An 11,577-nucleotide genomic window follows, 5' to 3' on the forward strand; every position below is an offset into this window, starting at 1 on the left:
GCTTAAACCTTAATGAGGGAACCACACTCTATTAATGGCAGTTTAATCCTTAGTGAATGAATCACACCTTATTAACCATACTTTTAATTATAAAGAATGATATCAATTGTGGGTGGTTACCTTAAAACCAAATGATTGAACTTCGTATATTAATCGCATTGAACCTTAAGGGAGGCCTCTTAAATTAATTAGGTGTTAATGTGCATTGAGTAAATAACCTCACGATGGCCTCCTATCCACCCAAAATAAATGAACGCTTCCTAAAATTCTAAGACATCAATTCATTGAACATACATATGATCATGTCTCATGCATTATCCTGTAATTAAGTTATCCATCTTATTGGATCAATTGACGCAAGTTGAGATAGGTATAAGGTACGTAATCACGTTGGGAAACTCCTTAGGTTCGTTTAGCCTTCCACTGTATTATCTAAGTTTCAGATAACTCTAAATTATATTAATGTTGTAACTTATCAGTAATACTCTTAACTATTATTATAAAAAATAATAATATTTACACTCTATTTGAGTGTTTTTAACTTAAACCCTTTAGGGTTTCCTAGCAGGGCATTACATAATTTAATATTAGCCATACATATATGCATATATCTCATCAATAATCAAACAACTTAAAAAACAATTTTTTTTCACCTGGATCCAATTCCTGCCATGTAGGATCTTATGAGGTAGGAGTCTGAGAAATTGTGGTTGGGGGCATGGCCTTACTACTCTATCCATGCTTGTATTACCTCAGTACCTTGCCATGTGTCCTATGCGGTGATGACATACAAATCCTTGAGGTAGGCCTCTATATGGATCGACCATCCTCCTCTCTCACTACCTCCTATCCTATATCCTCTACTGATGAAGGGATGACATCTCATATCCCACATGATCAAGATTAGGATCATCCCCATCATCCTACTCTTGCTCATGATCCTCTACCTCCCCATCTACCTCACTAGGCTCCTCAGATGCCTTGTCTCCTCCCTCCTGACTATGTGACTCTACTAATCTAGCCCATGGATCAAAGTTATCTCTTAGGTAGTCTAGAGAAAATATGGCTCCTAGATAGGAAGCCTCCCAACATCTGATGTAGTTGCATTATACACCTATACCATCCTCTATTGGGGGGATGTATCTATCATGCCTCTTCTACCCCTCATAATCTATAATCTCCACATCCTACTATGTAGGCCTAGGCCTAGCTCTTGGTCTCACAGTAGTGTGAGAGTGTCATATGTAGATAGGTACTACCAAGGGTTAACCCTTCTATAGGACAAATTACCTCATGACTCTGTCAAAGTAAAATGGGACAATCATATAACTGTGGTGACCCTCTAATAGTTGGTCCTATTGCATAGATGTAGTTAAAAAATATTGTCCCAACCAATCAAGAATCCATCTCTAGGGTCTCCATATGATATCATCAAGATGTATATGGTCTATCATAACTCTCCAATATAATAAGTCTCCTCTCTACTAAGATCTCATGCACAGGTACACATGTGCTCTATGGTCATCTAGAACCACATCAACAAGAAATATTGTGGGTTGTGTACATGAAACATGCTTGAACACCCAGACCTGGAGATGAGTGCATGTCATAAAACTCTTTGCCTCATAGTAGACATAATCTCCCAAGTCATTTATATATGCACTAACATAATGTGTGTCCATGAACACAGTACAATTCTCCTCCATCTTCCACATGACATAGGTTAGTCCTCCATGCATGTGACTACCTTGACCATCCAAACATATGGTAAATGTCACTTTGTATATCATCAATCTCCTCAATAATGGGATGATACCTATCAGATGAAGTAGCCATTGGATAAATATATAACCTCTTGTCTCTTTGGGTATAACTCTCCTGAAATAGTATATCTAATCCCTCCTCCTCTCTACTTGTGATCGAAGTGACTCATATGTCATAGTCCTTCCTCTCAATGGTAACCATAGGATGTGGTATACATCCTCTAATGTCATTGGCAGCTCCTCAACAAGAAGGACAAATATGGATATATCAGGATCTAATCTCTCCATCAAGGCCATAAGCATTAGCCCATGATATTTTATTGTTGGCATGCAACACACCCACCATAGGTTAACTACTCAATGAAGTCTTTGATCCTCTAATGACATGTGAGGGATCTAACTCTACAAATGACTATATATATGGCTTGAGGTATTCTCTCATAAATATGGCAGCTCCTGCAAAAATCAAACATCATGTATCAGCACACTCATCATCATAAACATCAAATTTTGTCCTAACCCCATGACTACCACCTGGTACCCCCTTTTTGGCACAATGGCACCTTGATGGGATCATGGTGTCTTGATGGGACCATGGTGGCCCTAGGGGACCTGGGCACCCAAATGGAACCATGGTGCTGATTTTGGGTAGCCTATAACAAATTAGGGTTTTGATAATTAAATTTATCAATAAAAACACAACTTAATAAGGAATAGCTTGGTGGGCCTACCTAGTCTAGTGGGTTGTCCTCCAAGACCGACCACCTCAAATTCTCCATCTGGGTAGGTACTTTGGGTCATTGACATGGAATTTTATACTTTGTGGGATTCTCATCTACACTACAAGACAACAAGGTGAATAGGATAGATGAATAGTGTTCTTTTCATTATTTAAAAGGTAATTCTTTTAAAAACTCCAATTCTACATTTTACTTAATCTTTCACATCTTGAGCTAGAAAGCTCTAATTCTCACCCTGTCAATTCTCTTGGAATCATGTTTAAGTTTTATTTCTTACAAAATTATTCTCTATCAATTTTGATCTTGTATCAAAACTTGTGTGATAATTTGTCAATAATTTTCCTTCACAATTCAAAGTAGCAAACATGATACCCTGTTTCAACATACTAAATAGCAAGATGAAACCGGGGGGCATATAGCTACCCTCAAATTTCATCATTCTTAGTAACTATTTTAGGTCAATTTATGATTTGAACAAATAATTTGGTTTTGTAGAATGTGATTCCTAACATTGTACTACAAATAACGTTGGCATCTTTGTTTGACATATTATGGAAATATCCCTTTTTCAGATGAATGTTTACTTTTATATACTTACGCTTGCATATGAATGTAGTGTCATATGGCCACTAAAGTGGGGGGTAAGTGTATTGTCGTAAATTGTACATGCTTAATTAGCTTATCCAATTCCATCCTTAGGTTAGCACCCACCTTAGTGTGTCCCATTGCATTTTCCATTATAGGATTTTTAGGCATTTAGTTATTAATTTAATTAAACCTAAGTCATCTCTCATTAATTTACATATCATAAAATGGGGCACCTAATTCTAGGTGTGACCCTTTTTATTTAATTATGATTTAATCCCAGTCTTAGCAAAATTTCAATATTCAAGATATATTTTACACATCTACACATCTTAATTTGTGTCACCGTGTTTTATTTAGCATTAGAATCATGATAGCTCACATCCCTAGAAAATCAAGAAAAAGTTGGTTGAACCACGTAGTATACTACCTATTCTCAAATTTTTTTCCTTGAATTTAAAGAGCTTAATAAGGTGGTCTTACCATATTTAGATCGTGCTTGGTGTCAAATTTCATCAATCCTAAGTCAACCTTTTATCCAATTTGAATTTAGGGTTCCATATATATGGCATTTATTTCCCTCATTTGACAACTAAAAAAATCTAATAGTTTGAAAGGAGATCCTTGTGAAGGGAAAGTGTTGCTATTTTGTGAAGTCCTAGATCTACAACTCATCCATCAATAAAGTCTTCATTAACATCTTCATCAAATATGGAAGCTTAAAGAGATACTGAAGAATGATAAGGAAATCACTGACTATTAATTGGCTTGTACCTCTTCCTTAGGATTTGGTATGATTTCATGTTGTTTTGATGTCTCTATGTTGAGCTTCTTCTCTACATAATATTTGTTTTCAGATTTGTATAACTACTGTAGATTTGCATTACAATTGTGATTTAAAGGATTCTCATTAAAAGCATTTAGGGTTTGTTAAAAAACATAGGGTATAACTCTAGTTTGCATTTAGCTTGTAGTAATCTTACAAACACATAAAACTCAAGGGCACACACACACTTTCAATTACATTATCGATTATTTTTGGAGGTGGAAATCACCAAAACAAGGGGTTTGACTAAGGCAAAAACCTATATAGCCACAAAAACACCTTTTATTAGATTGCAAATTATAGGTTGTTGTCAGAGTATACAATTTTTGGTAAGTCTCAGTCAATAGGCACAGGTTCTTTGTTAGAAATTGGCCCTAGATTTTAAGAAAAGGGTGCCCCATTCCCTAGTCCTCTAGGATTAGGAAGCTCAATGCCCTAGTTATCCTGGTTTGTCTTCAATACACTACTCCAATAAGCTCAAGATTTTAGTTCCCAGTTTGTATCTCTTTATTGTCTCTAAGACCATAGTGTACAACTCCCTAGTCATGTTATATCACGTTCGTTGTTTCATCACAGATTCACATTAGAATTCTAGTCTTAGATAGTAGTTATTGCTATAATTTTGTTACTATTTAGTTGACTGATATTACTATTTAATCACTTTTATTTACTCTTTCATCATATCTTTGCATCACCTTAACATTTTACACATTCCCTTTCACATCAACAAAGGAATAGAAACTCTAGAAGTATCCCTTGACTCTCTTTCACAAGAGTTAGTCAAGGACTCCTCTAAGATCTTTCATATTCCAATGTTTGATGAAAGTGAGGTTAAGTCCTAAAACTACTTGATTCCATTTTCACCATAAACAGAGCCATATTGGAAAGAGAGAAAGAGGCATGATTTACTCACCTAGTAAGGATCTACTTACTATGAGTCATGTTGGCACAAAAAAATATTACAAAGTAAAACCCTGGTTTGCTAGATAATTTGAAAACTCTGCTACAAAATGGATGCTACAATGACAAACATAAAGATTGCCAAACAAAGCTCTTCATTTCCAAGGAAATAAAAATTAATAATAACCAAATCCTATAGAGGGGTGGGTACTAATGACAATGATCAACACCTACATAGGCATAAACAATGATAATGCTCGTATTATAAATATATGCTATACTAGGCAACCTAATAAAGTTTTAAAGATTGATAACCATGCCTCAAGGGACACTATGTAACACAACACCATCAATTTAGGTCCACATCAAATGAATTATTTGAAAAAAAAAGGATTCCTCACATACCCCCCACTCCTTAAGACCTCAACATGCCTCCTTGTTGATATCATAAGGTAGGTAGAAACCAAGGATAAACACCTTCAACACCAAGGAGATAATCTTTAAGACAAAAAGCATGCATTACAAGATAAGAAGAAATATACTTGTATAAGATGTGTTTCTTTAAGCAAGGAAGAGATAATTTTAAAGGAGATATCTTTAACTAAGTGTAAAGGGATCCTTTTGAAGGATGCATGATTATCAAATGAGAAAGAGATATTTACCTTCCCTAGGAGAACAAGAATACACACCTTCCCTATTGTTATAAAAAGGTGTATTCTTAGTGAAAGATTGCACACTTTCTATCACTAAGGAGAGATCATTCATAAAAGACACACAATTTCAAGCAAGGAAGAGTTCCAAATCAAGGAACACACATCGAAGAAAAGAGACAATTCACATGAAGGAAAATAATATTATACAAGAGAGGATATCAAGTTATAAAAGATGTAACTAAAAAAATATAAAGTGAGTCCTAAGGAATAAGGAAATGATTGAAAACTATTATTCCCCCCCAAGTGTGGGTAGAAGAATAACTAAGCTATTATGTTCCTACCCAAGTATGATTTCACCTAAGATTGTACTACCATGAATGATAATGATCCCCCAATAGGTAAGCTAACAATATCACATAGTGAGGAACAATATAATAAGAACTTAAATGTCATTTATAAGGGATAAGATGAGGGCACAACTCATTGTCACCCACTATTTGAATGATACCAGTTACAATAATTTGTTTAATTTTAGTCTTTAAATCATGACATTCATTGGTGTAATGGCCATGAAATTGATGATACTTGCAAAAAGTATTGTCTTTATTTTTTTTATGATTTGTTCTTAAATTTTCCAAAGGAAAGTAATGAAGTTTTCTTTAAGAAGCTCATATAAAATACTCTCTTTTTGTGATGAAAATTTGTAAGAAGACATAGATGTATTAGATTATGGGGGAGGGGATGTTGATAAAGGAGGATATTGGAAACCTAAACCTTCTTTGGAAAAATGTGAGGTAGAATTCTCATGAACCACAATAATTTATTGTGCACATCCTAAACTATGTCTATTGCATCCATGTTTAGAATCAAATATAGGTGTTGAATTGTCTAGAGGAGGGGGTTCAGTTTTAAAGTCTAAAGAGCACCAATCAACATCAAGACATGTGTTGGAATAAAATTATAATAATATTGAACAAATAATACATAAGGATCCTTAAAGGCTTAATACTTGGTTTGAGGGACCTTATATCCATTAAAGGAAGGTATAAAGTCTAATTGACCCCAATTTTTCTTTAACAAAGCATCATTGATAGGATAATATGTTGTATAAGTGTTAAAGGGATATGTGAATCCTACTTCATCTTGAACAAAATCATAAGGATTAAGTTCAAACTTAATTTTGTGAAGTTGATTGTTATGTATTAATTTGATCGTGTAGTTAAGGGTAGAAGGGACTACTATCATAGAATGAATCTACGGTCTACCTAGAAGAATGATATAATTGAGAGTGTTGGGCATGACATGGATAGGAGTGAGTAAATTCATAGATCATACTATGATATATAATATGGCTATACCAAGTGACTCTCCACTAACATTATCAAAGCCACAAAGAGAGAGATAATTAGGTTGAATAAGAAAATAATCCCATTTGCTCTTATCTAGTAAGTCAGTGCTACAAACATTAAGGCCTAACCCACTATTAATTAAGGTACACCTTATCTTATGTTTATAAATCAAAAGCGTGATCATGAGGGGATCATTTTTATTTTCAACCTCCATCAAAGACATTTAATCTTTTGAAAATGTTATATTATCTAATCTAGCACAAGGAGGGGAAACTAGCTTTTGGAAGGATTCTTGAATCAACCAATGATATTAAGGTGAAGTTTGAATTAAATATCAAAGGGATATATTAGCTAAAGTAGCATGATTTTTTTCAACAATATTAGGCTCCCTAGCAACATGTTGCAAAAAAGGAAAGGAAGAAGTAAGAAGTGTTAGACACAATGCACTACTGAGAGGGGGATGAATTAGTGGTTCTCAAAATTTTCTCTTTTTCTATCCTAGGTGAGCATACCGGCTAATAGATCTAACTCTATGCAGACTTACCAGTTAGTAGGGAGACCTACACAAGAGCAATATATATGAGGAAAACCCAAGATGGGAAAAACCTCAGTGAGCAATGTTGCTAGAGACTACTACTCCAATCAAGCCTCACAATGAAAAATTGTTACAATGTTTAGGGAACCAACCCAAGGAGCACCAACCCCTAATTTTAGGGCACCAACCCCTGATTTTATGGGCTACAACCCAAAGAAGCACTGACCCCTAATTTTATGGGCTACAACCTAAATGAGCTACAACCCCTGCACCGAGCTACAACTCAGTGTTCTTAATGAAAACATCAATTAAAAAAGTAGTTGTCTTGTTACAAGTGAATCTTGCAACTATTTAAAATATCTTACTCTATCAATGAGATACCTTTTCTGCTACACCAACTCACTCCTCTACTGCTCTCAACTGCAACCTTACTATCAGTAAAATCTACTGGTACACCTCTCCTCTTCTTCTCCTCTACTAGATCTCCTCCTCACCCTCTGCACTTCACTGATACTATACTCTAGCGGTTCTCTATTTGCCTTCTCTGCAACTCTCTTTACTTCTTCTCTGCCAGTATAGCCACTACCAGTCCTGCTCTACTTCTGATTGAACACTTCACCCTATTTCACCCTCACTATCACTCTCTTCTCAGATGCTCATTGAGAACTTGTCTAATTTTATCTCACATGTAGAAGTAATACACTTCATAGTAGCACAATATGCTTCTCTTCAGTAGCAACATCAACAACAAAACAATGTCTTATGCTTGCATATTTATAGCCTAGGTTTCTCACCAAAAGATAATTCAAATTCCAAGCGGTTAGGGTTTCCTCACCATCCTCAAGGAAAAAAATCCAATCAGAGCCTATTTGATCTAATCTTCTAGAGTACCAGCTGCACAACTTTGCCATTAATGTGCCTTCTTGATCACGCCTTCCATCTATGGTGATATGCTTTTTACCCTATCGACTGGTCTCTTGGTCAAATGCCAATATTGGTCCTATTATTTCCTTCATTCACCTCGATCTCCTCAAATACTCTTAGCTAGATTGTAGTTGTCCTCCAAACCTTAAGCCTCAAACCCCTGCAACAACTTGCAGCATGTCCTGTGAATATTGTGATTTGTCATTAATGTTGACCAACTCAACAACTACCTTGTCAATGTACATTCCTCCTATCACTACGTGCAAGTTCAACACCTTAACTCCATGTGGCATCCATGTCAACCAACTACCAGCTTGGATCATCATGTCGGTTCAGATAGGTTCTCCAACCAAACACTTTACTGGTTCCTCTTCTCTGTTAGTTTACTAACCCTACCGGTTAAACCCTCAAAGTTGGTTTGTTATCCATTTTGTACTCTGCTTTTCTTCTAGTGGACTGCTCAATTAGTTAGCACACTTGCTAACCTGCATTATGTACAACATCATTAGATGGGGTCATCTTCCTCTGCACCATGTCCATATTTCTAGTGAACATCCATATAGGTAAAACCCTCTTGATGACACCATCTCATCAACCTTCAACTAATCCCATCTTCACTCAACCCATTCTTTTCTGACTATATCAGTTCAGCCTTGCCTTCTCCCTGATTAGCTCTGACCATATCACAACTAGTTTGTCAAAGTGACAAACACATCACTCTTCATCTATATCAGCATCTCAACATACCTTATCTATTGATCAGTGTGTAACCTTTCTTGCATGCACTTAAGGCATTCCTTTGTTTCATCAAAGGATCTAGTGTGGGCACACTCACTATCAGTCATTGGTTCTCATGATGACTGTATCTTCATCAGGTGGGAGTCCTACTATCCTACAAATTTGTAGCATGCTTGTGATCTGTTCACTCTTCTCCTCTAGTATTGATGTCATTTAGATAACATTCTGCCTCTTCATCACAAGCAACATCCAAGCACCTTGCTCATCTTGCTTGTATACTGGTCATGACCTTTGCAGGCTGACAACCATTCTCTTGGTTGATCTCACTTCCCCATGTCAACTCACCACTTATCAATTGACATCCTTTCCTTACTAGTGATACACTACACCAGTAACCTTCTCTCCTCATTCACACAAGCTAGACACTAGCTTGTGTTCTAGTAACCTCTATCTTACCTTACCAGTGTTCTACAACACACCGAGATATCAAAGATATCTCATTCTTCCCTATACTCCTCCTTGATAGTATTGTACATACATCACTCATACCAGTAGATATCTCATACCAGTTGACATTAATGACTACACAATGCCAACAATCTCCCCCTTTGGCATTGATGTCAACTCATGTAGTATCTAGCATACTACATAGTCTTTCTCCCCCTTTCTCTAATCCATGGATTCTTAGGAAATGTAGTATGTTGTATACTACTGAATCCTTCTCCCCCTTTGACAATAATGACAAAGAGTATTGTTAGGGTATCATTCCTCCTTGTGTATATACCGATGACTATCAAAACCTTTCTACCCTTTTTCTTCATTGGATGTATCCCATTAGATACCAATTTGATACAAATTTTTGTATTTTCTCAAGTCAAAGAATTTTGAGATAGAGGATTCAACCATCAATTGATATCTTTCAAGTTCAGGCATGTTGACCTGCAACAAAACCAATTGAACACCTCTTGAGTCATACATCTCAGGTTCTTATCTCCGGTTAGATATGTTGGCATTTTTTATGTTTATGTTGTGATTGTCATTGATGGACACACACTTGCATTAAGATCCTCTTTATGTGTATGAGTTTGAGCACAACCGGTATTTGTTCCAACCGGTATGTTGTAGGTATGTTGTATTATAGTTTTTAGACTATTGATGTTTTGCAGAATGTGTGTCCCAGTCTAAAGCAGCATGTTGACCCCAAGTGGTACAAGGGAGAAAAGCGGCATAACACATTCTTACCAATCTTCATTTTTGATAAACCAGCAACTGGTATTTTGTATGAACCGGTAATACTCTGTGATGAGTTACCAACTGACATTTTGTGATGAGTTACCAATCCATCGATTGTTTGATGGTGCCAACACACTAGTGGTGCTTCTTGTGTCATCTTACTGAGTATGTCTAGATTCATTGAACCTAAGAAATTAAAATGTAATCCTATTGGACCGACATGAAATTGGATTCCTTTAAAAGGACATCATGTCTAGGGTTTTAGGTTGTTGCAATAAAAAGGGTTTATGTTGTTGCTAGGATTTAAGGTGGTTGAGAAGTTGAAAAGAATATGAATGTGTAGAAGACTGAAGTAATGCAGGAGTGCATTAAGAATGAGCTATCAAGGATATAATCAAGCAGCCTGTGCTATTAGATAGATCAAACACTTGTTGATTACTCACATCTTTGACAAGTCTGTAGCCCTTAACCGAGTAGGCCCAAAAGCCTTTTGTAAAATCTTCTAACAAGGTGGTTCACCTCTATGAATCTAAAATCCTCTAGCAAGATAGTCCTTGATCGGACTTATCTCCTAACAGAGATTGAGATTCCTAACGAGATCTATTCTGGTAAAGAACATTGTAAGACCTTAACCAGTCTGACCTTAACCGGTTTGGTTTCTATTCTGCAGATAGTGGCTTGTGAGTTCCATCTCACCGTGGTTTTTCCCATTTGGATTTCCACGTCAAATATCTTGTGCTATGGTTGTATTGCTTTTGTGGGTGAATGCTTTATTTGCATTTTGGTTTGCATGTGTGATAACCGGTCTATCTATTAAACTATTTTATCGGTTTATCTTTAGACTGTTTAAGTGTTTAAGTGCAGTGTTTTTCGGTATACTAATTCACCCCCACCTCTTAGTATTCATCAAGATACAATACTGGGACTCCTATATCCTCTATATACTGGTTAAGCTGTGTATAGGTGATCATCTGATGATCTTTAGCTCCAGTGTATCCAACACAACTTATGACATGATTTTGGATCTACACAATGCTAGTTAATATTATTATCATGCCAAGAATCAAACTCGTTAGCTCCAAAACATGCAAACCTACATGACCAAGAACTGGGCCAATCATATGTCATTCAAATCTTTTCCAATACCACCTGAGACCTAGACACCTCATTACATGTTACCAGGGCTAATGCAATGAACTTCCAACTTAATTGTCTTAAGCAACCTACAAGTTCCTGCTAGCACACATATTGGTTAACATCTGATACGAATTATTAACCTCCACTTATTAACACATGCAATAGTGATCCATCACTGATCTATAGGCGTGTAG

The sequence above is a fragment of the Cryptomeria japonica genome, chromosome 2, assembly GCF_030272615.1.
Source record: "Cryptomeria japonica chromosome 2, Sugi_1.0, whole genome shotgun sequence".
In the NCBI taxonomy this organism is placed as follows: domain Eukaryota; kingdom Viridiplantae; phylum Streptophyta; class Pinopsida; order Cupressales; family Cupressaceae; genus Cryptomeria; species Cryptomeria japonica.